General features: G+C 36.3%; 1 long non-coding RNA gene across 1 annotated transcript; it reads right to left on the bottom strand.

Moving 5' to 3' along the window:
• Positions 1 to 20860: 20860 nt before the first annotated feature.
• On the bottom strand, positions 20861 to 21415 carry LOC127085150 (uncharacterized). Its single transcript, XR_007788962.1, has 2 exons — positions 21267 to 21415; positions 20861 to 21149 (listed from the first exon to the last, which is right to left on the bottom strand). It is a non-coding gene; the product is annotated as an uncharacterized LOC127085150 (long non-coding RNA).
• Between the last annotated feature and the right edge of the window lie 3096 nt (positions 21416 to 24511).

Consider the following 24511-nt stretch of genomic DNA (forward strand, 5'->3'; position numbering starts at 1 on the left):
GGCTATTCATATCGACAGGTTCACAGTGGATTGAATAGGGGCAGCTGTAACACCTCAAAATTTGCCCTCCTCTCTTGGGACTAGCTTAACATATTGCATATCTTTTTTTAGGTCATTAGTCATTACATATTTGCATATCATATGGCTACATTGATCAAGTCATCCCCCAGGTTTTGATCAGAAGACAAAGAGGTTGAGATTCAAGCTAAGGGTTTTCATGGGACTGATCACTAATCATCTGAGGATGTGTGCTTCAAATTAGGGTTTCATGATTCTTCAAGGGGGTTGAGCTTCATCTTGGTTGAAATGATACATCATCATCATCATGGTTTTGTCATCATCCCATAGATTCAAGAGATTGATCAGATACCTTGAGATTAGGGTTTTGACCACTGGTCAACCCTAATCAGTTGAATCATCTGTATTAGGCCAATCAGGGCTTGTGAAGGAGATGGGGTTTTCAGTGGATATGGGGATCATCACATGGTTATATTGAGCTTATGGAAGCTAGGGTTTCATCTTTGAGCCATTTCATCAGGAGTTTGAGGCTCAAGTTCATCGGTCAAGCTGAAATTCATCTATCAGTCAGAAAAGTCAACTGTGGTCAACTGTGCCTGAATTCATGGATTTGGAGGAGGGAGAGGGTTAAAGACACTTCATTCATGTCCAAACAAGTTTCATTTGACATTTCAAACATCAAGAATGAAGAAAATAAAGTCAGATGGAAACTTTCCAAAAATAGAAAGTGACTTGTAATTCAAAACTGCCAAAAATGGAAAGGTTTTCACCTCAAAATTACGTGTCCAAAAATGTTTCAAATGAAATTTTGTTCAACATGAAAGTTGTAGATCTTGCTCTCACCTTTCCAAAAAGTCCAAGAACATGAATTTCTCATGTGTGGTTGGCAAGTTATGATCAAATCATTTTCAGAAAAAGTTGAATTTCAAAGTGCCATAACTCTTGAACCATTTGGCCAAATTGGGTGATTTTTTTTGAGCAAACCACATTTGACATGTACTTTCATGATGCATCATCACATTTCATCAAAAATCAACACATCAAAATGGCATTTTTCAAGTGAACTAATTTGTATTTTGGTGGGAAAAAAGGTGTTTTTGAAAAATACATGTCATTTGCATACCAAACCACTTCTAACACATCATAAACAGAAAATTGGACTTGTTTGGATGGCATTTGCACTGTTACATTGGCTGCATTTTGAAAAGGTCATTTTGGCCAAAACACATGAAAATTGCACTTTGCTAATTCACTTTGAATTTGCTTAATCTTGATTAACAAATTGATTAGCACACCATATAAAGTCCCTAATCATAACTGTTTCACCTAATCACATTTCATTTTCTCAGATCTAACAGAAAAATTCATCAAAATTCTCTCACTTTTTCTCACACTTTTTGCACTTTGTTCATCCAATTTCACATTGCCTTGGCCTCGTGCTTGCTTGAATCTCCATCTACATGAACTTTTAAGCATCTGTTGAAGCAAGGATTGGGAGATCATTGAGGAAATCGTGACTGTTGCATCCAAGCTCTCCCATGGCAGTTTGATGATTCTTGAAGCTGGAGCATAATTGAGCTACAAGACCTACTCCATTCACTTCCTAGAGCATCAATCTACTTCTGTTTCATCAATTGGAGCTGTGAATTCACCAAGTCAAGCAACTGCATCTTCAAGAGGTTGGATTTCAAACTTTCTAATTCTCCAAATTGTGATATGGCTTGTGTAGATCTTAGATCGTAGAGCATGCTGCAACTTGTAGAATTGAATTTCATTAGGTTTTGAGTGAGAAATCTGGATTTGAATGTTTGATGTTAAATGTTCTTTTGATCGATCCGAGTTGGTTAGCGTGAATTAAGTTTAATTAAGGCCGGATTCGTGTTGTTCTTTGTGAGATCTTTCCAACGGTGTATGGATTGTTGAATTTGGTGACATTTTGTTCATATGCTGGGATTTGATGATGAACGTGTATGAAGATGTTCAAAAATTTTCCAGAACGTATTTTAGATCCATTCGCGTGTTACTGTTCATGAGCTAATGTGTTTGGCGTTGGATTTCAAAAGTGGACCACCGTTCGATCCTGCTGTACAGCAGTTTCATTTTTGCCTTGCCAATTAATTTTCCTTAGGCTTCATGTACTTCACATGCTTGTTCAACTTTTTTTTTATTTTTTTTCTCAACATCAAAAATCCATAACTCCTTCAATTTTGATCCAAATTTGATGCAATATTTTGTGCCATTCTCCTTGTGATGTGCTTTATTTTATGGTGATTTTTAATAATTTTGTGCACGTGTGGATTTTGAAAATGCTTAGGGTTTGTTTTGACATGTCATTTTGTGCACCATGCTCACTCTTTTGCTCATAAAATCTTGATGCCTAATAAGAAAATTTTGAGACTTTACAAGCATGATCTTGACATCTTAAGGAGCATTTTGGTATGTGGTTTGTGATTTTTGAGTTTCTGGATTGTGAGATATGCTATGATCTTTAGAGGTGTGACAATTTGTGTCACACCATTTCATGTCCAACTTCATGAATTTTGTTGCCATGCCATATGAACTTGAAATGAGCTGAATTTTGGCATGATGATGTTTAGGGATGTTAGGTTTACATGTGAACTTTTCTGGAATTTTTGGATGTGTTTCCAATTTGATTGAGAATTTCCTTTCTGTTTGACCACATGTGGACCTTTTGTGAGTCATGATTTTAATTGATTTGTGAAATTCTGGATATGTATTGGATGGACTTGAAATTTTGTGGAGTGATAATAGACACATTGAAGTTTGTCATGGTTTTGGTTTGGTTCATTTATCATGTTCCTACACTGTTTTATGCTTGCTTGAAGTTGATACATGAAATTGTGCCTTGTTTGGACTTGTATGAGCATGCTTTAACTTGATGAATTTAATTGACTTGCTTCCCATTGTCCAGTTGGCTTGAAATTTGGTGTGATTGACATGTAATGAATGTTGTTTACCTGTGAATGTTTTGGAGATTTATGGAATTGTTTTGGATTGAGTTTGAATTGATTCATTCTGTTTGGTCCAATGAGCTTTGAAATGACATGTTTCGCACTATTTGCTTCATGAAATAATCTTGGTTGATGATATGAACATGAGACCAATTGGACATGTTTCTAAATTGATTGAACTTGATTTTGGATAATTTTCATGTTCTGTTTTGGGTTTTTCCTCCCCTTTGGACCCTAGGCTTTGTCCTAGGGTTTTGCTTCTCATGTTCGGATTATGTTTCAGGACAAAAGACAAATGGAATGGAGGAAGTAATGCACTTGGTTTGAGTTGCTCATGTGAATGATGTTGATTACCATTAATTTTGTTTTGTAGGTGGTTTCTAATTCATTTGTGTTGAGCATTGGCTTATGCTTTGCTTGATGCATTGCTTGTGTACAGTTAATTGTTTAACTCGTAATTGTTTGTTTGACTGTTTGAGCTGAGTACTGATCATATTGGATTGATTTCAGGTACCTTAGTTGCTATAGTTCATTTTGAACTTGCTGTTGCTGTTGCTTGGTTGTGTAAACCAATTGAGGTATAGCATCACTAACTCCATGTAGTCTGGAAGACCTGGCCCGTTACTTGGCCAGGCACCTGTCTGAAGTCCTCCTTAAGAGGCAATGTTTGTGCTTGTTTATTTTTGTCCCCAAGCAGGAAAAGACCTTGATTAAGGCAATTGGCAGATACAAGAGGTGTGTAGTCCACCTCCTGCTATTCTGTTGAGTCGTCCCTTGGCTCACATCACATGTTGATGCCTTGTGGATCCTAACCCAAGATCCATGTACAGTTGTACAGCTGAGTCAGTGTCATAAGTGTAGAAGGGTTCCCACTTTCTGGACCCACACTTCTTTGTCTGAAGCTCTCCCTGGCCAGGGATAAGAGCTGTGAGGCACACCCCTCACTCCCATTTCATCTGGCTTCACCCTGACTCTCAATGTCAGGGTTAAGAGCTAACATCACCTGACACAGTTGTGTTGCTTTTGCAACTTAACCCTTGATTGAGCCCACCTTGTCTGGATATAGTGTGTGCTAATTGCGAATGTTTGCTTTGTTTTGATTATGCTTGCATGCTTTGCTTTGCCTGTTTAGGATTAGCTTGCTGCCTGAGCAAGATAGATAGAAACCATAACATAGGGCAATGATGCATGATAACATCTAGGCTCGAGTACAGCTCCCTAGTAGTGTGTCTCCCTTTATATCTGGTTAGAATTTCTTTCCCGTTCAGGGGAACTACGTCGCCCTGATCCTCATACCAGATGAGGTACGTAGGCAGGAGACCGTGCGAGGTCTCTCCGGGCACTTTTTTTTTCTTTTTTTTGTGCGTTTGCTTGACAGTTGCTAGGCTCGAGTTCCCGACTCCTTAGTAACTTGTTGTTTGTTTCTTCTTGTGTGTCAGGATATGGATGTAAGCCCAGCGATTGGCTGTCCGTATCCTGAGTGTGTTTGTTTGGTCCGGAAACCGATGTAAGTCCAGCGATTGGCGTTTGGGTTCCAGGTTTTCCTGTGTTTGTGTGTGTCTTGTTTGGCGTACGTGAGCCGAACTACGGCAGCTCTGATTCTCGTTCCAGACGAGATACGTAGGCATAGGGCGCGATGTCCTAGCGAGCCCTCTCCCCTCTTCTTCCACCTGTGTTGTTTGTGTGTGTGATGTTTGTTTTAGCAACCTATTCTTTCTTTTAGAGCGTGGATCCCGTCGAGTACGACGGATGCGTAGGGGTGCTAATACCTTCCCTTCGCATAACCGACTCCCGATCCCATTCTCTTTGGTCGCGAGACCATGCTTTTTCCAGGTTTACTTCGAGCGTTTCCTTTCCCTCTTTTGGGATAAATAACGCACGGTGGCGGCTCTGTTTGTTTTTGTTTTAGCCCGCCGGTTGTTTTTCGCGGATGCGACACTTTGGCACTGACTTCTTTGCTTTCTTCATATCATTAAATTACATAAAAGAAACTCGTTTTACATACGAGGGAGTGAGATGAGAAAAGAAGTTACATTTGGGAGATTAAGGGAGAGGCACGACACGCAGGTCGTATTTTAAAAATCCAAAGCAAAATAAAGAAAAACTAAGGCCATAACCGATCACCACAAGACAATAATAACCACTTTATTATTATTATTAATTCCTTTAATTAATTAATTAAAATCAAATTAAATTAAATCGAAAATTTTAATGAACAATTCATTTAAAATTGACATCGTTTTTCGTATCAACACTTGATACTTCAAAGCACTTTTTCTAGCCGAACGGGTGAATTTTTCCTTGCGTTAACCGGTTAACCATATGCGTTAACAGGTTAACACTGTTTGAAAACTTTTTAGAAAATTCTTTTCTGCCTTGCGTTAACCGGTTAACCATATGCGTTAACCGGTTAACACTGTTTGAAAATGTCTTGGAAAACTGTTTTCCGCCTTGCGTTAACCGGTTAACAAAATGCGTTAACCGGTTAACACTGTTTGAAAATCTCAAAAAAAATCATTTCGCATTGCGTTAACCGGTTAACCATATGCGTTAACCGGTTAACACTGTTCCAAAAATGTTTAGAAGGCTGTATTCAGTTTCTCGTTAACCGGTTAACCATACGCGTTAACCGGTTAACATTGTTCAGAAAAGTGTTTAGAACGCACAACTCTTGTGCAGTCAAACCCCAATCGCATAACTCTCTGACAACACAACCCTTGTGCCGTCACTAACCCTGATGCACCAATTTCAGACCGTCAAACACATCTCGATTGTTAATTCAGTATGATTGATCAACACGTCATTGCTTCACCATACTAATGTCGGATCAAGAAGCAAACGACCATTGATCGCTCAAAGGAAAACAATCATTGAGGGTTTGAATGAACGAAACGAGAACACTATATCATATATAATGTATTTTGCATCAGGATTACATATATCACATATATGTAACTTGATCGATCTCAATTTAACCTTTGATTCATTCTGTCTTTAATCATATTATTACAGAACAAAAACAAATATCAGATTCATGGTTTCGTAAGTGGCTCTGATACCACTGAAGGAGAATTGCCATCCAAGGCGCAGCGGAATTTAAAATTTTCTCCATTTAGTGATCCTTACGAATGGGCATGATCAGTGATAGAATCGTTACCTCTTGTGGCGATTCAAACCTTTGGTGCAGATCTCTGATAATGATCAAAACCTTTGATACAGATCCACGGGGCGATCACGAACGTTGAACGATGACAACGTCTCTACTCAGTCCACACGAACGGATTCCTTCAATCGCAGTGCTAGCTGTTATGAATGAAGGCTTTGAGTGAGAGAGAGAGATACGAAATTCCAACTCTTCAGTTGTGTTTTCTGTCTCAGTGAGTTTTCAATGCTTCTACCCAAGGGGTTCTATTTATAGAACCACTTGTGTGGGCTTCAAGCCAAAAAGCCCACTTAAGTGCATTTTGGCCCATATCTCATAAAATGCCAAAATCACTTAAGTATTTGGTACCTTACCATATTTCATATTCTACTTAAGTACACCGTACCTTACGATGTTCCTTAATTATTCTATCTCTCATCAATCCGTCCTTTGTGTGTGACCCTATAGGTTTTCGCGGCGTTGGCAATTATATTAAATCACGCATTTAACATAATAAACAGTGAGCGGTATCTAGCAACACATCACTGCTACCCAAGTCACGAAAATGTCATGTGATCTGACAAAACCTCCTGTGATAATAATTATGTGTATAATTACCCTTTTGCCCTTATGTTTATATTGAACATAAGGTATAGACTGTGTCACCCTTGTCCAGTTCAATATTGGGCCCATAGACATTTATCCTGTTACGCAGGATTGGCAAATTCCATCTAGGACACTCATGTCCCTCAGCATGCTTCGTGGAGTACCCATCAACTGTGTTTATGGTTATCCAGTTACGGACAATGTTGGATCAGCAATAAAGCACTCGACTCTACATCTAGGATCCATAGTGGTTTCAGGTCGAAGAGTGGTATACACTATTATCACCATGAGAATAACTTATGACACTTTGCATAACTTTCTATATAGTATTCTCATAGCGGGTCAATCCGGTATAAATATTACTCCTAATATTCATACCTATGTTTAAGACTTGATAACTCTTTATCCATGATCCATGAGATGTGATCATCAGTCTACAAACATAATAGTCTTAATGCTTTAATGTTATCCCACTTCACACTAAAACTCGACTACGGATACTTTAAGAATAGTGTCCTTATGTTTAATGTGTTCTCATGATTAAGTCACACTTAATACATTAAACGGACTATCTATTCCAGGGACTTTATTAATCAACCATAATAAAGAAAATGCCTTTAAATAATTCGATACAAGTACCAAAAGTATTGGCCTCTAGGGCTTACACCAACACATTGATACTTACAACTATGGATGGGGAGGATTTCACTCGTCCTGTGAATTCAGATGCAGTCAAGAAATACTTAGCCTAAAAATAAAAACAGAATGGCTCGCTAAGTTGAAAACCCGAAAGGGCGGCTTAGGAAAAAAGGAGCGTCTCGGTGGATTGAAAACCCGAAAGGGCGATCCAGGCAAAAGTTAGAGACATGAAAGAATGAATATATGTATCCCGCTAGATTGAGTATCTCACCCTGGGGCAATCTAGGCAAAAAATAGGGATTTGGCAAGTAACTGCATCCTGACAAGACTTTGTTCTACAACCGTTATCCGTCAGAGATCCTCGCTCATTCATGATCGACCAAAGCTTCAAATACATCGGATTCAGAATTGGTGGAGAAATGGTCATTATGTTCAATGTACCCCTTTTCCAATATACATCACCAATCTCAAATTTGTAAAGATCTATGGAGTCTTGCCATTTGCAGATTACCATTCCATCAAATAAATTTGAGCCTTTATCCAATTATTTGCACTCTTATTTGTTTCTATTCAACAAATGTTTTGCATGTTTTAATTGAAAAAATATATCATTGTTTTGAATAATCAAATTTTTCATAATTTGTTTTTAAACAAAGTGAACATCCACGATGACATAGGAATACTGTGAATGCCTGCAGTGCTCTCCTGAGGACGGTAAGATTCTCAACAGGGTAAGACAATTGTTCGCATTCCTGGCATGTCGGTGTCCCCTTCCTCCGGAGCCTCTTAATGGTGCTTTCTCTCAAGCAGAATGTTCGGTAAAGATTATTCATATTTTCTCAGCGGATGTGATCTCACTATTTGAGACAGTATTTGATGGCCCTTGGAAACTTCTGATTTGGTGGTTATTCTCCACGGAGTCCCCTGATCCCCTTTGGATAACTTCCCCAGTAGAGTTGCTCCTACGTCGGAGTTCATCTGTGAAAACGACTATGCTCCAGTTAGAATGACTGACGCTCATCCCCTGCGGAGATCTTTGTTATCCTGGCTTTCTCTCTCGAGATGTAGTACCGGATGTTTGTACTTGTTCGATGGACTTGTCGGTGTTAGAGATGCCTGTTTGTCAGCATTCATCATATATAAACTACACATGTGTGCATATAGTTTTCAAACATTCGGATATTCATCTTGCATTCTGTGCCATATATCTTTGTTTGCGATCCCCTGCTAGTTGGTAATACATTTCCCCAAGCAGATGTCGGTGTCTGAACTCCCCATATACAGTCAGCCCCTTAAGCAGAAAGTATTTATCTTTCCTTCCATATTCCCCACCGAGTTATATCCTTGTGGATGATGATTATTTTCGTTTCCATCCAACACATATATATTGGGATGTGAGTCTCCATTGAGTTATATCCTCACTGGGACGAGTCTTGATTCAGCTGGCCTCTTTAGTTTGATCCTAGATTGGCCTCTTGTGACTGTTTCCTACGCTTCTCTGTGGTATAAATGAATAATTGCTCAGTAATCAGTAATCATTCATCTTATCCCTGGCGGAGTATGTGGTTTTCTACCCTTATACCGGTAGTTATAAACCCTATTTCATCCTCTTACAGAGTTAACCTTTTGGTTCATCCTAATCGATGACAGTTACCTTTCCGTGGTTTTCTACCAGTATCCGGTAGATGTAATCCCCTCCTTGACGGTCATCATTATCCAATATTCGGTATTGATAAGTCCTTCACCCCCGGTGACATATCTCTTGGATAATTGCTTTGATCAGGCAGCTTATCCCCAGCAAGTCATCTTTCATATACCGATTGCCGGTAATGGTTGTTGCTCCCCTTGAATGGTCATCATTATATACCTAGTTTCGGTATCCCGATGCCTTTCTTTGTCGGTCGATTTATCCTTTTTTAACCCAGTAACCGGTTGTGGATAATCTTCCATGCGAGTATATTATCTACGTTCTGACGGTAATAGATAATGTATCTCATGCACTCTTTGGTCGAAGCCTTTTGTTCTTCCCCAGTTGAGTAAGATTCGTATCCCTTTTTGGAATCGAATGTCCATATTATAATCGAGTTTGCTTTTAGCCCTCTTTCGGATGATGAGTGTCTTGGAAATATTCCCCAAGTCACGTTCTGGTTGGCCACCTATTATATGCCCAGTAGCCGGCATCCCTGGTGTTCCTTCCTTCGGCCCTGTTTTGGCCGGCTATCCCTTCGCGGAGTCAGATTTTCCTGAGCTGAAGTGTACCTTTTCCTTTTTTTAGGTCTTCCTCAGATGATCTCGGATGTTTGATATCTCTCACCCTTGTACCGGTCTTAGATATTCATTCTCCCGGAGCATATTTTCTCTCACCCTTATACCGGTGTTCAGATCACGTGTCTCATTGAGCTTATTACCCAGTAACCGGTAATACCTCATTTGTTATTTCCCCACCTGAGTCCGGATTTTTATCCGAAGTATCTGTCATGGATAATTTTTGCTGTATTGACATATTCCCCAATACGTGCATCTTTGAGTCAGCTCGAGTCTTTCCATTGATGTATTTCACTGGATTTCCTTCGTGTCTCTCAGCAAGTTTCAAGTCGTGACCTGCTCACGCATTTTTATCCATTTACTCCTTGGTAGGTTCCCTGCCCCATGGAGTGGATTACTCATAGGGATTGTCCAATTCCTCCCGATCTTTGCCTTTGTGGACACATCCCCCCACAGAGTATTACCGTTTGCATACATATATACACATCATCAGGTCTCTTAGGGACCAAAATTCGTCTCTTTGTTATTATTTAAGCCCATTCTACCCCGTCGAGACAAAGATTTTAACCTTCACTTCTCCGGCTAGAATGACCTTAAATAGGGGCATCTGTAAGACCCCAATTTTGTCCCTAAGATCCCTCATGGCATCATAACATTGCATTTGCATTGCCTCAAGGATCATAAGCATCTTGGTTCCCCTTACCTTTGGGTGGGACCTCTTGTGAGTGGTTTGAGATCACCAAGCATGCTTGAATTGTATATTATTGCTTTTCTTATTTTGTTTACTAACCAAAAGCACAAAAATATGTCACTAACATCTTTTGTTTGTAGCTTGAGCAATCACAAGGTCAAAAGCCTCTAGGAGATCATAAGTACAAAGGTATGGCCAAGAGAAGATGAAGGCAAACATGGAAATGGTTCCCAAATCTCTCATCCATCAAATATGCCTCCCTAGCATCTCAATCCATCATTTTTGATCAAAGCAAGTCAAAGAGTTTAAGGTTTGTTTCCCAAGGAAACCCTAATTCATCTGTGTACCACAATGCCTTGCTCTTGAAGCAACCTCAGCCCATGATCAAATACAATCAAGGGAAGTTCTTTAACTCATCATTTCATGCATATTTGAACTTATTTGAGTGTCCTCAATCATCAATTCATCAAGATATGAATCATGGACTTGAGAAGTTGATCAGTCAATTCATCTGACTATTTTGAAATGCATTGAGACCTAACTTTTTATGTGTTGGTCAAATAGAGATGATCCCAAAATAAAAAATGTTCTTAAGGACAATATGAACAACTTTCATGTTCATCAAAAATTGATTTGAATCTTGGAAGGTCATCATCCATTCCAAGACATTATAGTTCATTTTGACTGAAACCCTAACTTTGGGTTAACTTCCCAAGAACATAACTCATTCATTTTGTTATGATTTTGAGGTGGGATAAAATGCATTGGAAAGCTTAAGATGTCTACTTAAAATGTTATGTTGAACAAAATTTCAAAATCTCAAAGGAAATACATGTGATAATGCAAAACATTATAGGTCACTTTGGACCAAATGCATTGAAAAGCAAAAAAGTCAAACTTCAAGTGCCCATATCTCTTTCATCAAAAATCCAAATGATGCAAAATTTAAGTCCAGATTGATTGCCTTGAAAAGATCTACAACTTTGATGTTGGAGGTTTTTTCATTTGAAGCTTGCATCATCAAAACAGAGGGGATTGAACATTGGCCAAATTTGGAAACCTCACCTTTACATGTTTTGCACCTTACACTTTAAACTGAAAATTCACTAATTTCCACACTTCAAATGGATTTTTGCCCAACATAACATTTGTTCCTTACATCAAGACCTTTCCAACCATTACTCACATGCTCATGTTTGGATTTGGCAAATGGCATTTTCGAAGAAGAGAAGTTTTAGACATAATTGTGCATAATATGTTGGAATTCATTGCACAAGCCATTGCAGCTCAGAGTACACGTCCATTTCAATTTGGTATGATATCAGCTTGCATTTGCACTTGCTTTTGGGCCCTTCATGCGCCTGTACAGGCCCATGCATAGAGGATCCAATTTCATGCACATGAGTTTGATCACACTTGCCTTGCCTCTCCATCTATAAATAGAAGCATCATTCCATTCAATTTCCATCGATGAATCAACCTGAAATGCTACTGAATTGAAAACCAAACCTCTCACCAAAGGAACTATTTCATTTTCATTCAAATTTCTCAGATCTGAAATTCAACTAAATCTGGTTGAATTTCTAGATCGAAAGTTCCTAGACCTCTCTCTCATAATCCATTGAAGCTTTGTTTGGCCAAAGGAAGCAAGGAAGCAAGCTCAGATCACCACAATTCAAAGGTTCTCTCCAACTGGTTTTCTCTTCGAAACTCACTATTTCTTGATCTATTTGCTTGGATATTGTGTTGGCTGAAGTCCTCTTCATAGATGCAATTGTTTTGAATGCTCAATTGTTGAAATCCATGAAGTTCAGCATGAACACCATAATTTTCTCTCTCTGATTTCTCTCTCTCTCTATGAGGATCTAGAGGAGAAACCAATGGTACAGGGGTGATGTACATCACCCCAGCTTTCCAATGATATGAGGATCGCTCCATTTGGTTAAGTTTTTGTTGTCTGCAACTTTGGCCGAAAAACACAAGCTCACCAGAGAAGCTGGTGGCGCTGGCCACCGTCTCCTTGCCAGATCAAATCTGGACCATTGGATTGAGTTCCCCAGATCTAATCCTGGCCTTTGCTTGTTATGACTTATTTTAAATCCTGGTGTTTCGCTTTGACTTGGACGTATGGTGGAAGCGCGCGTCTGGAGCGTTTGATCAGCCACGTCAATTAATGAGGCTTGATCAGACGCTCCTGTTTTTTTTTTATTTTCCTATTTTCTGATTTAATTTCTTTTATTTCCTTTATTTTCAAAAATTCATATCTTCTTCATTTTAAATCCAAAAAATATGGGACCAATTGCATTCTTCCCCAAATAAATTCTAGTTTCTAAAATTGATTTTTAATATTTTTTATTTTGTCATTTGATATTTTTTGTGAATTTTCTCTTTTCTGGTTATTTTTAAATCATTTTAAATAGTTTTTGATATTCAAAAAATACAAAAATATTTTCCTAACCTATTTGAATGATGATGGATCTATGAAAAATATTCTCATCAATTTTTTAATTGATTTGAGATTTATTTGAGATTTTAGTTTAATTAGGTTATTTTTATTCATTTTTAAATTGATTAAAAATAGTTTCTGACTTTTAAAAATGCTGAGATTTTTTGTCAAACTTTGTTTGACCTTGTTGAACTTGGGATAAATCACTTGGACCTTTCAAAGTTGATTTGAAGTGATTTTGAAGTTTGACCTTCCTTTATTATTTTAATTCAAGTTTATTTTAAATATTAAAATACCAAAAAATATTTCTATTAATTTCTTGACTTCCAACCTTCATCTCACTTCTATTTTTGATTGTTTGACCATGATCCTCAATGTCATTGGTCCACACACATGGATTGGTACATTTTATCTCACCTTATGCATTTTAATCTTTCCATTTCATAATCCTTTATTCATCTCCTTCTTCTTCTTCTTCTTCTTCTTTCTTTTTGATCAATGAGTTAAAGGTTGATAAGTTGACATTGATTAGGAAGACTTAATCTTCCTTGATTAAAATCTAATTCATCTTGATCAATTGATCAAGTGAATGGCTTTGCATTAAGGATAGGTTGTTTCCTAAACATGCAAAGGACTTAAACCAATACAAGATCAATTCTCTTTTTTTCTTTTTGGCATGGCAAGTTGTTGGAACTTGGTTCACTAATCAAGACTTCTAACTTGTGTTGTTGCCTACATTATTATTGACCGGCCTCAGATAGTTGTGACTTCTACATAAGTCCAATTACGATTGCTTAACATAGCGCTAAATTTGCCTTATGGCACACTAACTACTAACATTAATCATTAACCATTAACATTTACTTTTTGCACTTTACTTTTATGAAATTTACTATTCTTGTACATATATTCATTTGCTTTTCCTTTGCTCACTTGAGCACATGTTTATGCTAATGCCATTTGCCTTTTGCTCACTTGAGCATATAATTGTGAATATATCTTTTGGTGCTTGTGTTTGTCTGTTTATTGTGAACCAAATGCAAAAAATTGAACATAATGGACTTAGATCTTAGGACTTTACCCAAGCTAATGGAGTTGAAGAGCAACTAGGCCTCATGCCTTTAGAATGCTTAAATGTCAAAAAGCAACTAGGCCTCATGCCTTTAGAATGTTTAAAGCTTGAAGTTGAACATTGAAAGGACCATATTCTAAACTCCCTCTTGTCCATTCTTTAATTGTTAATAGAATCTTTTGATGTGTGTGTCTTTGTGCTAGGGAGTCCAACATTGAGCCAAATTGAGGAACCATTACCATGAGCTTCCAAGAGAGAGAGATCCAAGATGCATTGATGAGCTTTCCAAGGGTTCATTTGATTGTTGATTGCTTGAGTTTATGCTTGTGTGATTGCTTATTCCAAAGGATGGGAGCTACTTGGATCATCAATATGATCTCAAGAGAGGAACTCCATTTGTGGTTTTGCTTCCTGTCCCTTACCTCTTTGCATGTTTAGGACTCTAGCCATTCTTCTTCTTCTCTCCACTCTAACACAAGCCAAAACTTTTGTGCAAACATTTAATACTTATTTTCAACATTAGAAACCTAAGCCTTAAGCTTTTGATTTTTTTAAACTTTCTTTTCATAACACTTATTTTGAATTGAATCTTTAAGTCAACTTTGACCATATTTTGTAAATACTTTTCATTTTGTAAATATAACTCAGTCAAATGCTTTTGTGGTTTCAATGGCCACTTTCTTATCAAAACTTTTCATAACCTTTAGCTATTAGGTTTGAGTTATCCTTGAGGTAGATATAATACTCACCTATATCCTTAGTGATGGACAATGAGTCTTCCATGCTTATTATAGGGTTAACCCCTCACTAGCATGTTGAAGCTATCCTCACATGGTGGATTTGTGGTTTTAGGTTGAGTTTTCTCCCTTGGATAACAAAAGACCTTAAGGCTTTTGGACTAATCAATCCACCAACTTTTTGAGATTTTTACCCCGAACTACGAGGTTTTGATCCTAATCTTCTTTAAGATGGTACGTAGGCAATGAGTTTATCCATCCAAACACAAAAATATAAATAACTTGTATATTCTCTTCTCATCTCTTCAATCATGTTTGCACAAACAATTTTTTCACAAAACAACAACCTTACAACAAAATATGAAAAGGGCTCCCTAGGAGTACCTAGGATGTTTTGGGTGCCTAACACCTTCTCATTGCATAACCAACCCCCTTACCCAGATCTCTGACATTTTTACTAGTTTTTGATTTGATAAAACTTTTAGGTTTTTGTTCACTTTCTAACCATTCCTTTGGATAAATAGAAGTGCGGTGGTGACTCGACTTGTATGGTTTACCTTGGATTTAGTCAATATCTCTAATGGTAACAAATACCCCGCTACAGACACGTCATGGCAGGGTCTATGGCGCCAGCCATGGGGTAGGCCACAAGTACAAAATGCTGAATTTTAGGGTTTTTATCTCTTTTTCACTCCTTTTCTCGATCGGGGCTCCGATTAAAGTAAAAACCTGAAAACAAAGGAAAACATAGCAATAACACAACAAAATAACAATAAAACAACTAGAATGCATGTGAAATCGGAGTCGAAAATACGGTAAATTTCAGTGTTATCATGTTGTTACAATGTTTGAGTATATTTATATTGGGTCCTAAACAATGAGGACTGTTTATCGGTAAAATTCATACAAAATGCTCAATTAGATAAAATATAATGAGAATAATTCAGTTTTACAATTTTTGTGTAAACGATAGAAAATGTTTGCTACGAAAGTAGAAATAAAGAGATAAGTTTTGATAACGTGTGAAAATAGTGTTAGAATTGATCGAGAAAATAGTTAAAATTTCCTTTTGAAATATTAGCTTTTAAAAGTAAAAATCTTACTATGAAAGTAGAAGTTAGGGATACTGGTTACCTATCGAAAGAGCGGAACTGGTATCTGACACTATTATTCAAACAAGAAACTTCAAGATAGTAAAATCATCTTAAAATTAATTGAGGATTTATTTTTAACTTTAAAATATTTTAGATATATTAATTTCATTGCGAAAGATGATTTTTAACATTATCCTTTTTTTCGCTCTCTAGAAATGAAAACCCGACATAATAGATCTTCTCAGTAGAGGTAACACCAACCATCCCCAATAACGAAAGTCTATAATTGTTGGTCATGTATGTTAAATCAATGATGAGCACATTCGGAAACGTGTTGAACAACTTCATGGAATCAGGATGAGTCCAAAAATATATCTCTAACCGTTACTCCACCATCGTAGGTTCGGTACCTAGACACATAATTGTTATCATCCAACATTTTCATGAGTTGTTGCATTTCAGTTCTATTCCCCCCACTGGCCTTGTCACAGTAAGCATGCATAAGTTGTTAAACTGAAAAGCTTATTTATTCCAATTGAGAAGGTGGATATTTAAAAGTCTTACATAACAGAATCACAAAACAATCCCCACTAGCCTAAAAAATAGGACTTCCTACAAACTAGGAAATTTATTAGCAATATAGAAAATAACTCCTACAAACTAGGACTTTATCGTTACCAAATCCTCCCTTAAACTAAGTAGATTACTTAATTTACTTCACATATTCCAAGTAACTCTCTAAGCTTCTGAAATTGTTCCAACTTGAGGGGCTTTGTTAGGATATCAGCAACTTGATCTTGTGAGCCACAATGAACTAAACATATTGCTCATTCCTTGCATAAATCTCTTAAAAAATGGAATCGAACTGCAATAGGCTTACTCCTTCTATACAGTACCAAATTTTTGGATAATTTTATTGTTGAACTATTATCACAAAAAATGGTTGTGCACTCATTATTGTCACTGCCAAGCTTTTTAAGAACCATTTTCATCCACATCGCTTGACAAGCACATGCCTCCGCTGCTACGTATTCAGCCTCCATTGTTGACAATGTCACAATTGGTTGTTTTCGGACCATGCTACTGGTCCTGAACTGATCATAATAGCATTTCCTAAAGCTCTCTCTCTATCCTCCAAATATCCCGCATAGTCATTATCGTTGTAGGAAGTCAACATGCTACTTACTCCTTTCTGATACAAAATGCCAAAGCTAGTAGTTCCCTTTACGTACCTTAGCACCCTTTTTTCAGCCATAAGATGAAGTTCTGTAGGTTGAGACATGTACCTACTAATTAAGCTCACTGCATACATCAAGTCTAGACGAGTTGATGTTAAGTAAATCAAACTCCCCACTAGGTGCTTGTAGAAAGTGCTTTCAACCTTAACTCCATTCTCATCTTTCGAAATTTGGAAACCAGGAATTATAGGATTTAAAACAATATTACATTCTTCCATTTGAAATCTTTTAAGTATGTCCCTTGCATACTTCTTTTGGCTAATGAAAATTCCATTTTCTAATTGTTTCACCTCAATACCAAGGAAATACCTCATCTTTCCTAAGTCCTACATATCGAACTCCTTCATCATTGATTTCTTAAATTCCCCCATCATTGGTTCATTATTTCTAGTATATATTAAATCATCAACATATAAACTTACAATCAAAAGTTTACCTTGAATGCTGGTTTTAACGAACAAAGCTTGCTCGCTGGAACACTTCTCAAATCCCTCCCTTAAGAAATATGCTTTGATGCGGCTAAACCAAGCTCGAGGAGCTTGTTTGAGTCCATAGAGAGCTTTTCTGAGCTTGTACACTTTGTGAGGTTCACATTTCTTCACAAAACCAAGGGGTTGCTCTACATAGACATCCTCCATTGAATCTCCATGGAAGAATTCAGATTTGACGTCAAGTTGATATACTTTCCATTCCTTATGAGCAGCTAGTGCAAGAATAATTCTGACAGTGTCCATTCGAGCCACCGGTGCGAAGACTTCAACATAATTAATTCCATATCGCTGCACATATCCTTTGGCGACCAACCAGGCTTTAAATTTCTCCACTTCACCATGCTCATTCAGTTTCATTTTGAAAACCCATTTTACTCCAATCTGCATTGCGCCTTTTGGTAAATCGGTGAGAAACCATGTATTGTTCTTTTTATGCTCTTGATTTGAACCTCCATAGCTTTCTTCCAATGTTCACTTTTCACAGCTTCTTCAAAATTATCAGGGTGTGAATTTGTACCTACTGCAAAATTAATTTCATCATCTGAAAAACCTTCTCCACTCACATAATCATGCATCCTGGTAGGTGGCCTCCTGTTTCATGCTTTTGTACCAGAGTATAAGAAAGTGCCGAAATTTGACGGTTGTGTTGTTACATCAGTTGTCCCAATTTCATCTTCAAAAACAGCAACATTATCATCAAATTTTGGATTTGCAGCCTCCAAGTCACCATCAATTTCATCTTCTATAATTACTTCATCTTCATTTTCTCCCCATTCAAGCTCAACAAGTATCTGCTGCTTGTAGCTCTTATCCCAATCAAATTTTTTTCTTCTCTTCAAACACAACATCTCTACTGATTACTACCTTCTTTGTCACGGGATCATATATCTTGTATCCTTTCGATTCATCACTAATTCCCAATAGAATGCCACATGTACTTTTGTTATCCAACTTCATTCTTTTTGCGTTTGGTACATGTATGTGACACACACACCCAAAGATCCTGAGGTGTTCAACTGATGGCTTTGCTCCACTCCAAACTTCTTCTAGGATTGTATCTTTTAAGGCTACAATGGGGCATCGATTGAGCATATAAACTGCCCACTTTACTGCTTCAGGCCAAAAAGGTTTTGGAATATCTTTTTCAGACAACATGCTCCTTACATAGTTCATCACTGTACGGTTTTTTCTTTCAGCGACTCTGTTTTGTTGAGGAGTGTATGTCGTCGTAAGTTGTCTTTTAATTTCATTGTCTTTATAGAAATCGTTGAAATCAATAGAGGTGAACTCCCCCCCCCCCGATCTGTTCGTAGGCATTTGATATAAAGACATGTTTCTTTCTCAACAAATGTCATAAATATTTTGAATACAACAAATGTATTTGACTTTGCACGCAAAATATACGACCAAACTTTCCGGCTATAATCATCAATCAAGCATAACACATATTTTCTTTCACTATTAGAAATAGGTGAAATTGGACCACACAAGTCAGCGCGAATAAGTTCCAACCTTTGTGTTGCTCTCCATGTGCTTCTTTTTGGAATGGGATCCCTGTGTTGCTTTCCTTTCAAACAGTCTACACAGACTTCATCTGAGATTGTCAATTAAGGTAAACCATGCATCATCTTCTTACTCTGCAGCTTTTAGAGATTTGTGTTGCTGATATGTCCCAATCTATAGTGCCAGAGGTGTGAGAGATCCTCGCTTGCTGCATTGAAACATACTTCATGTTTTGATTGGAGGGACATCGATAGCATCTTGGCTACCAAGATGAACATTCGATTTGCCGTCATTTTGGTTTGAATGATCAAACCTTTATGTGGATGAAAGATTTTTCACATTCCAACTTCTATAAGAATGGAAAGACCTCTTTCTTGGAGTTGTCCAATGCTTAGAAGATTATTCTTGAGTTCAGGAACACAAAAGACATGCCCGACAGTGAAATTAACATCATCAACCTCCATTTTAATGCTTCCTTTTCCAGAAACTTGCATTCTTGTATCATTGTCCGACTTCACAGTTTGTTGAGAGACACTTCCAAACTCATAAAATAGGGCTTCGTTACCACACATGTGATTACTACAACCTGAATCCAAGAACCAAATGTCTTCTCGATTTGCTCCAATTTCACCGACATATGCTATTAGCAAAATCTCCTCCTTCTCGTCTAGTTCTGCGTAATTTGAATGCTTTCCCAAGGTAGGGCATTCATATTGGAAGTGTCCAAAATTATGACACCGATAACATTTCACATTAGCTTTGCTTAGATATGTTCTCCCTCTTCCACGACCTCCTCTAATTTCCCCTTTTTCTCTGCCTCTACCTTTTTCTGATCTCCCTTCATGAGTCACTTTCAGCAATACTTGTTCTTCTCCGTCAACATTCTTCATTCTTTGTTCATGGATCAACAAGCTGTTTTGAAGTTCATCAACGGTAAGAGTGTCGACGTTGTTGGATTCTTCAATGGAGTAGACAACATAATTAAATTTTGGTACAAGGGATCTGAGAATCTTCCCTGTAATATCCCTTTCTTGTACGATTTCTCCATACGCTTTCATCCATTTAGCAATGGAAAGAGTTTTCCCGAAATAGGCATTAACAGCCTCTCCCTCCTTCATTCTGAGCATTTCAAACTCAGACTTCAATGTTTGCAATTGAGACCTCTTCACCCTCGTGGAACCCTTGAACTTTTGTTTCAGAGTCACAAATTTGCTTGGAAGTATCATCATTGAGTATGGTCTCCAAGATTTCTCTATCAATTGCTTGATACAAATAGTTCTTTATCTTCATGTCTTTCAACAGTGGCTCCTCTATCACCTTCATTTCTGCTTCTGTCGCTTGAGTGCCTTCTGGAACCGTGTTGATTACCTTCTCAATAAGGGTCCAATATTCCTTTGCACGAAGAAAATTCTGCATCAATTTTGCCCAGTGCTCATAGTACACATCAAATTTTGGAATCGCTTGTTGCACGAACTTCCCATTGGTATTGCTACTCTCAGCCATCTCTGCTCTTTCGTACTGATAATATTCCTCTCACTCAGTGTTTCACTCTTTGCTTTCTATCAGGCCCTAATCGTTGAGCTCTAATACCAAATGTTAAACTAATAAGCTTATTTATTCCAATTGAGAAGGTGGTTACTTAAAAGCCTTACATAGCAGAATCACAAAACAATCTCCACTAGCCTAAAAAATAGGATTTCCTATAGGCTAGGCAATTTATTAGCAACATAGAAAATAATTCCTACAAACTAGGACATTAACCTCAACAGAAGTTGCAGTCAACGTTTGAAACCTCACGCGAGCAACCCTATCAGGATGAGAGAGAGCCTTACTTCGTAATTCAGAAATTGACAAGTGCTTAGAATCAGAAACCGTAGATTATGACTTGTGACTTGGAATTCAGATAATTTTAGGCTAATCATATATGTAACATAACATAATCTGGATAAGTGCAAGGGTGTTTTACTTTATTACAGGCAATTCTTAATATTGGAAATTACATCGTAATTGAACTTACAATAGTGTTTTTCCAACTTATTTTAACAAGAACCTTAAAGATAATTTTGTTGATATACTTGTACATTTATCAAACATAGATCTCTCAAACTCATCCAACGCAGCAACACAATACTGGCGATACACAATTGCCTCCGGCAAAGCCTCTTCCCGAACAAATTGTAGCACATGCTACAGTATGACATATTCCCCATAAGCAAGGATGTCCGTTTACTCCTACTGCAATTATGAAAACAATGCACAAAGGTAAAAAGAAGGATGAATTTAAACTTGTTAGAAGTTCTTATAGTAATCAGAACAATACTTAAATAGCTCATGAGATTTGTAAAGCTTTACCTTTCTTAGGTTGAATATCTCTTTCTACCCTCACAGCATTATAGCCATTCAGAAATAAGGCTACAACAAGAACAGCTAGAACAATTGAAGCACTGGTTTTAGCCATAACACTAGTTTCTTTATTCTTATAGATAATATTGTTATGCATGGAATAAAATTGGCTTCATATCACTCCAATTTATAGCACTATATGTTTTCTTAAAAGAGAATACGAATGAGTTAATGTGGTTTTGCGTGAGAAGAAGATATTTTGATAAAATTAAGTTAGTTAAAACCGTGTGGGGAGCATGCATATGCATGATGTTAAATATGAAGGTTAATTAATTTGCCAATTGATTGTTATTAGAAGAAGAAAATGTTTTGATTAAGTACTTAAGAGATGTGATGTCTTCAAATATATACTAATTATTTTTAAGAATAGAGGTAGTTCTTATATTATAGTTGACAATAAGTAACTTTTTATTTAGAATATTTTTTAAGAAATAAGCCTTGTTCAATCAAAATTTGCAAGCATAAATATTTTTTTTTTTTTATGATTTATAAAACTGTAAATATTGTTATATTTACTCTTATTTTTAGAAAAAAATTATTTATAGTTTTTCACAAGTTTTTTATTCAATTAAGTATTTTTCAACTTAGAATTAAATTGAGAAGAAATACCAATGTATTAGTACATAGAAAAAAATGTTGCTTAAACATTGTGTATATTGACGGTGAAGAATCATGAATGGGTGGTGTTGAACTCCGATACGACTGACGCGGGGTGGATTAGCAAGGTTAACACTCCAACATTTAAGTTTGTTCAAAATTCAAGATGAGTGTAGTAAAAAATAGAGACCAGAAAGTATACCTTTTCTATCATGTTTGAAGGCTTTTATATATTTGGTCGTTAGGAGTAGGTTAGCGTTGGATTGCGCCTTGGCTTTCGGGCATCACTATAAGAAAATAACGTTTTAGCTTTAACATTTTAGCGTCGGCTAATACGTCTCAATAAGCCGATGCTAACAAAGTAAAATCATTTGTTTTATTTTTATTAGACTATTAATTATAGTGTCGGCTTCTTCGACTCTACATATGCTTTTGATTTATTTTAATTAAAATAATTCATTTATGGAAATACTAGCACTACTACAAAATAAACATTTCGTAACATTTATTTTACAATGATCTTCCAATTAACTGTGGTAATAACTCTTTTTTGAACGCTTTTTTTATTGGTGTTTACTAAAAGACATTTCACAACTGTCATATGTACCAACCATAGTGAAATGTGTCTGGAGTGAAAGGATTCGAATCTCAACACTAATAATTTTCCATTTATCGTGACATAATGAGTTTGACCTTGTATATCACCACAATTTTTATAATCAACTGTGGTGTAAGTTGCAGTCATTTCATCACAGTTTGTATTATCAATTGTGGTGAAAGGTGTTACTTATTTACATAGAAGTGAAATTATCTATCACTTCAGTACATTACAACTGTCTCTCTTAAAATAAAATCCTAACATCTCTTTCACTCGTCACCCTCAAAACAAAATCCTAACATCTCTGTCACTCGTCTCTCTCATATGAAAACTCCAAATTTATGCAGTCAATTCGTCTTCTTCGAAGATACATTTGTTGCATCAAATCTTAGCAACTGACTACTTTACAAGTTCGTCTTTAGTATAGTTTATGATTCAAAATCTGTTATGTATTATTGTTTATATTTTAATAACTTGTTTCATAATGTCTGAACTTTCTACTTGTTTTGACTTGTAGGTAGGAATGCTTGTGTGAAAGACCTAGATGACATTCATTCAAAATAGACAAAAGTTTACAGCTCTCACTTCACCTTCATCATTCTTTCATTGCGGATGCCATTATGGGACATATACGTTTCTGAAATATTCTATGAGTTGATATGTTTGTTGTAGATGAATATTATTGATGAATGTTGTTGTTAATGTTTGTTTAAAAGACGAGTTTATTATATCTTATGTGGTTTGAGTGTTTTTCCAATCCCTTACCGAATATATAAATTTTCAGATTGCATTAGAAAATTATAATTTGATAGATAAAGTTATATTAGAAAATAAGTACACGTTCAATTTTAGACAAGAATTCTTCAGTTCGTTATCTGCATATTATTCTTTAATTGTTATAACTTTATTTAATGATTGTAGTTCTTCAACTGTCCCTGTCTCCACCTCTAGTTTTGTTTGCAATGTAAATAAATTTTTTCAAAATGATCTAAAAGTGAAGGAAGGGGAGGTTGAAGAAGTATGAGCATTAAACAAAGTTATAACTGTTGAAGAGCAAAATAAAGATAAGGAGTTGAAGAACTCTTGTCTAACATTGAACGTGAACTTGTTCTTTTAATATAACTTAATTTGTCATATTATAATTTTCTAAATCAAATTGAAATGGTATATGTTTAGTGAGTATTGGCGAAATAAGCATTCCACATAATTTATAATAAACTCAGTGTATATATTCCAACAGTTATTTATACCATTAAATAATATGCATTAAACAATATCACAACTGTTGTTTAAAGTAACAATTGTGGTAGGTAGCGTGCTACATATCTTTTAATCACGATCGCATGACCGTCGTGAAAAACATCACACATACAATCACACCTTACCTCACAACGGTTAGTCAGGCGAGGTGTATCCATTTTCTAACCGTTGTGATAGATGTTTTCCGTAGTAGTATAACGACAGCGCTGACCGACGTACGTATATTTACATGTAAGGTCGTTATTTATTTATATTTGTATAGTTATAGCGGTCGTGGCTGATGCTAATGTTGGTGCAATTTTATTTTCATTTGCCTCATTTTTTATTATTTTAAATAATTTATTTTTAAATTCTAGCGGCGTGTAAGGCCGACGCTGAAGTTGGTGCAATTTTTTTTTTCATTTCCCACATCAATTTCGTTTGCCTTCTTTTTAATTGTTTTAAATAATTAATTATTTATTTATTTTAAATAGCGGTCCTAATCAACGCTACGGTTGATGTAAAAAGTTATTTATTTTCTTCTATGAATTTTCTACTTTTTTTATTATTTTAATTATTTATAATAAAAACAACAATATATAAATTTAAAATATAAATTAGAAAAATAAATAAAACATTAAATTAAAACTAAAACTAAATTCATAAAATAAATTTTATAAAGTAATAAATTAAAATCAAAACTAAATTAAACTTGGATAAAATAAAACCAATATTATAAATTAATAGAATAAAATAAAAT

Source organism: Lathyrus oleraceus, chromosome 5, assembly GCF_024323335.1.
Source record: "Lathyrus oleraceus cultivar Zhongwan6 chromosome 5, CAAS_Psat_ZW6_1.0, whole genome shotgun sequence".
In the NCBI taxonomy this organism is placed as follows: Eukaryota; Viridiplantae; Streptophyta; class Magnoliopsida; order Fabales; family Fabaceae; genus Lathyrus; species Lathyrus oleraceus.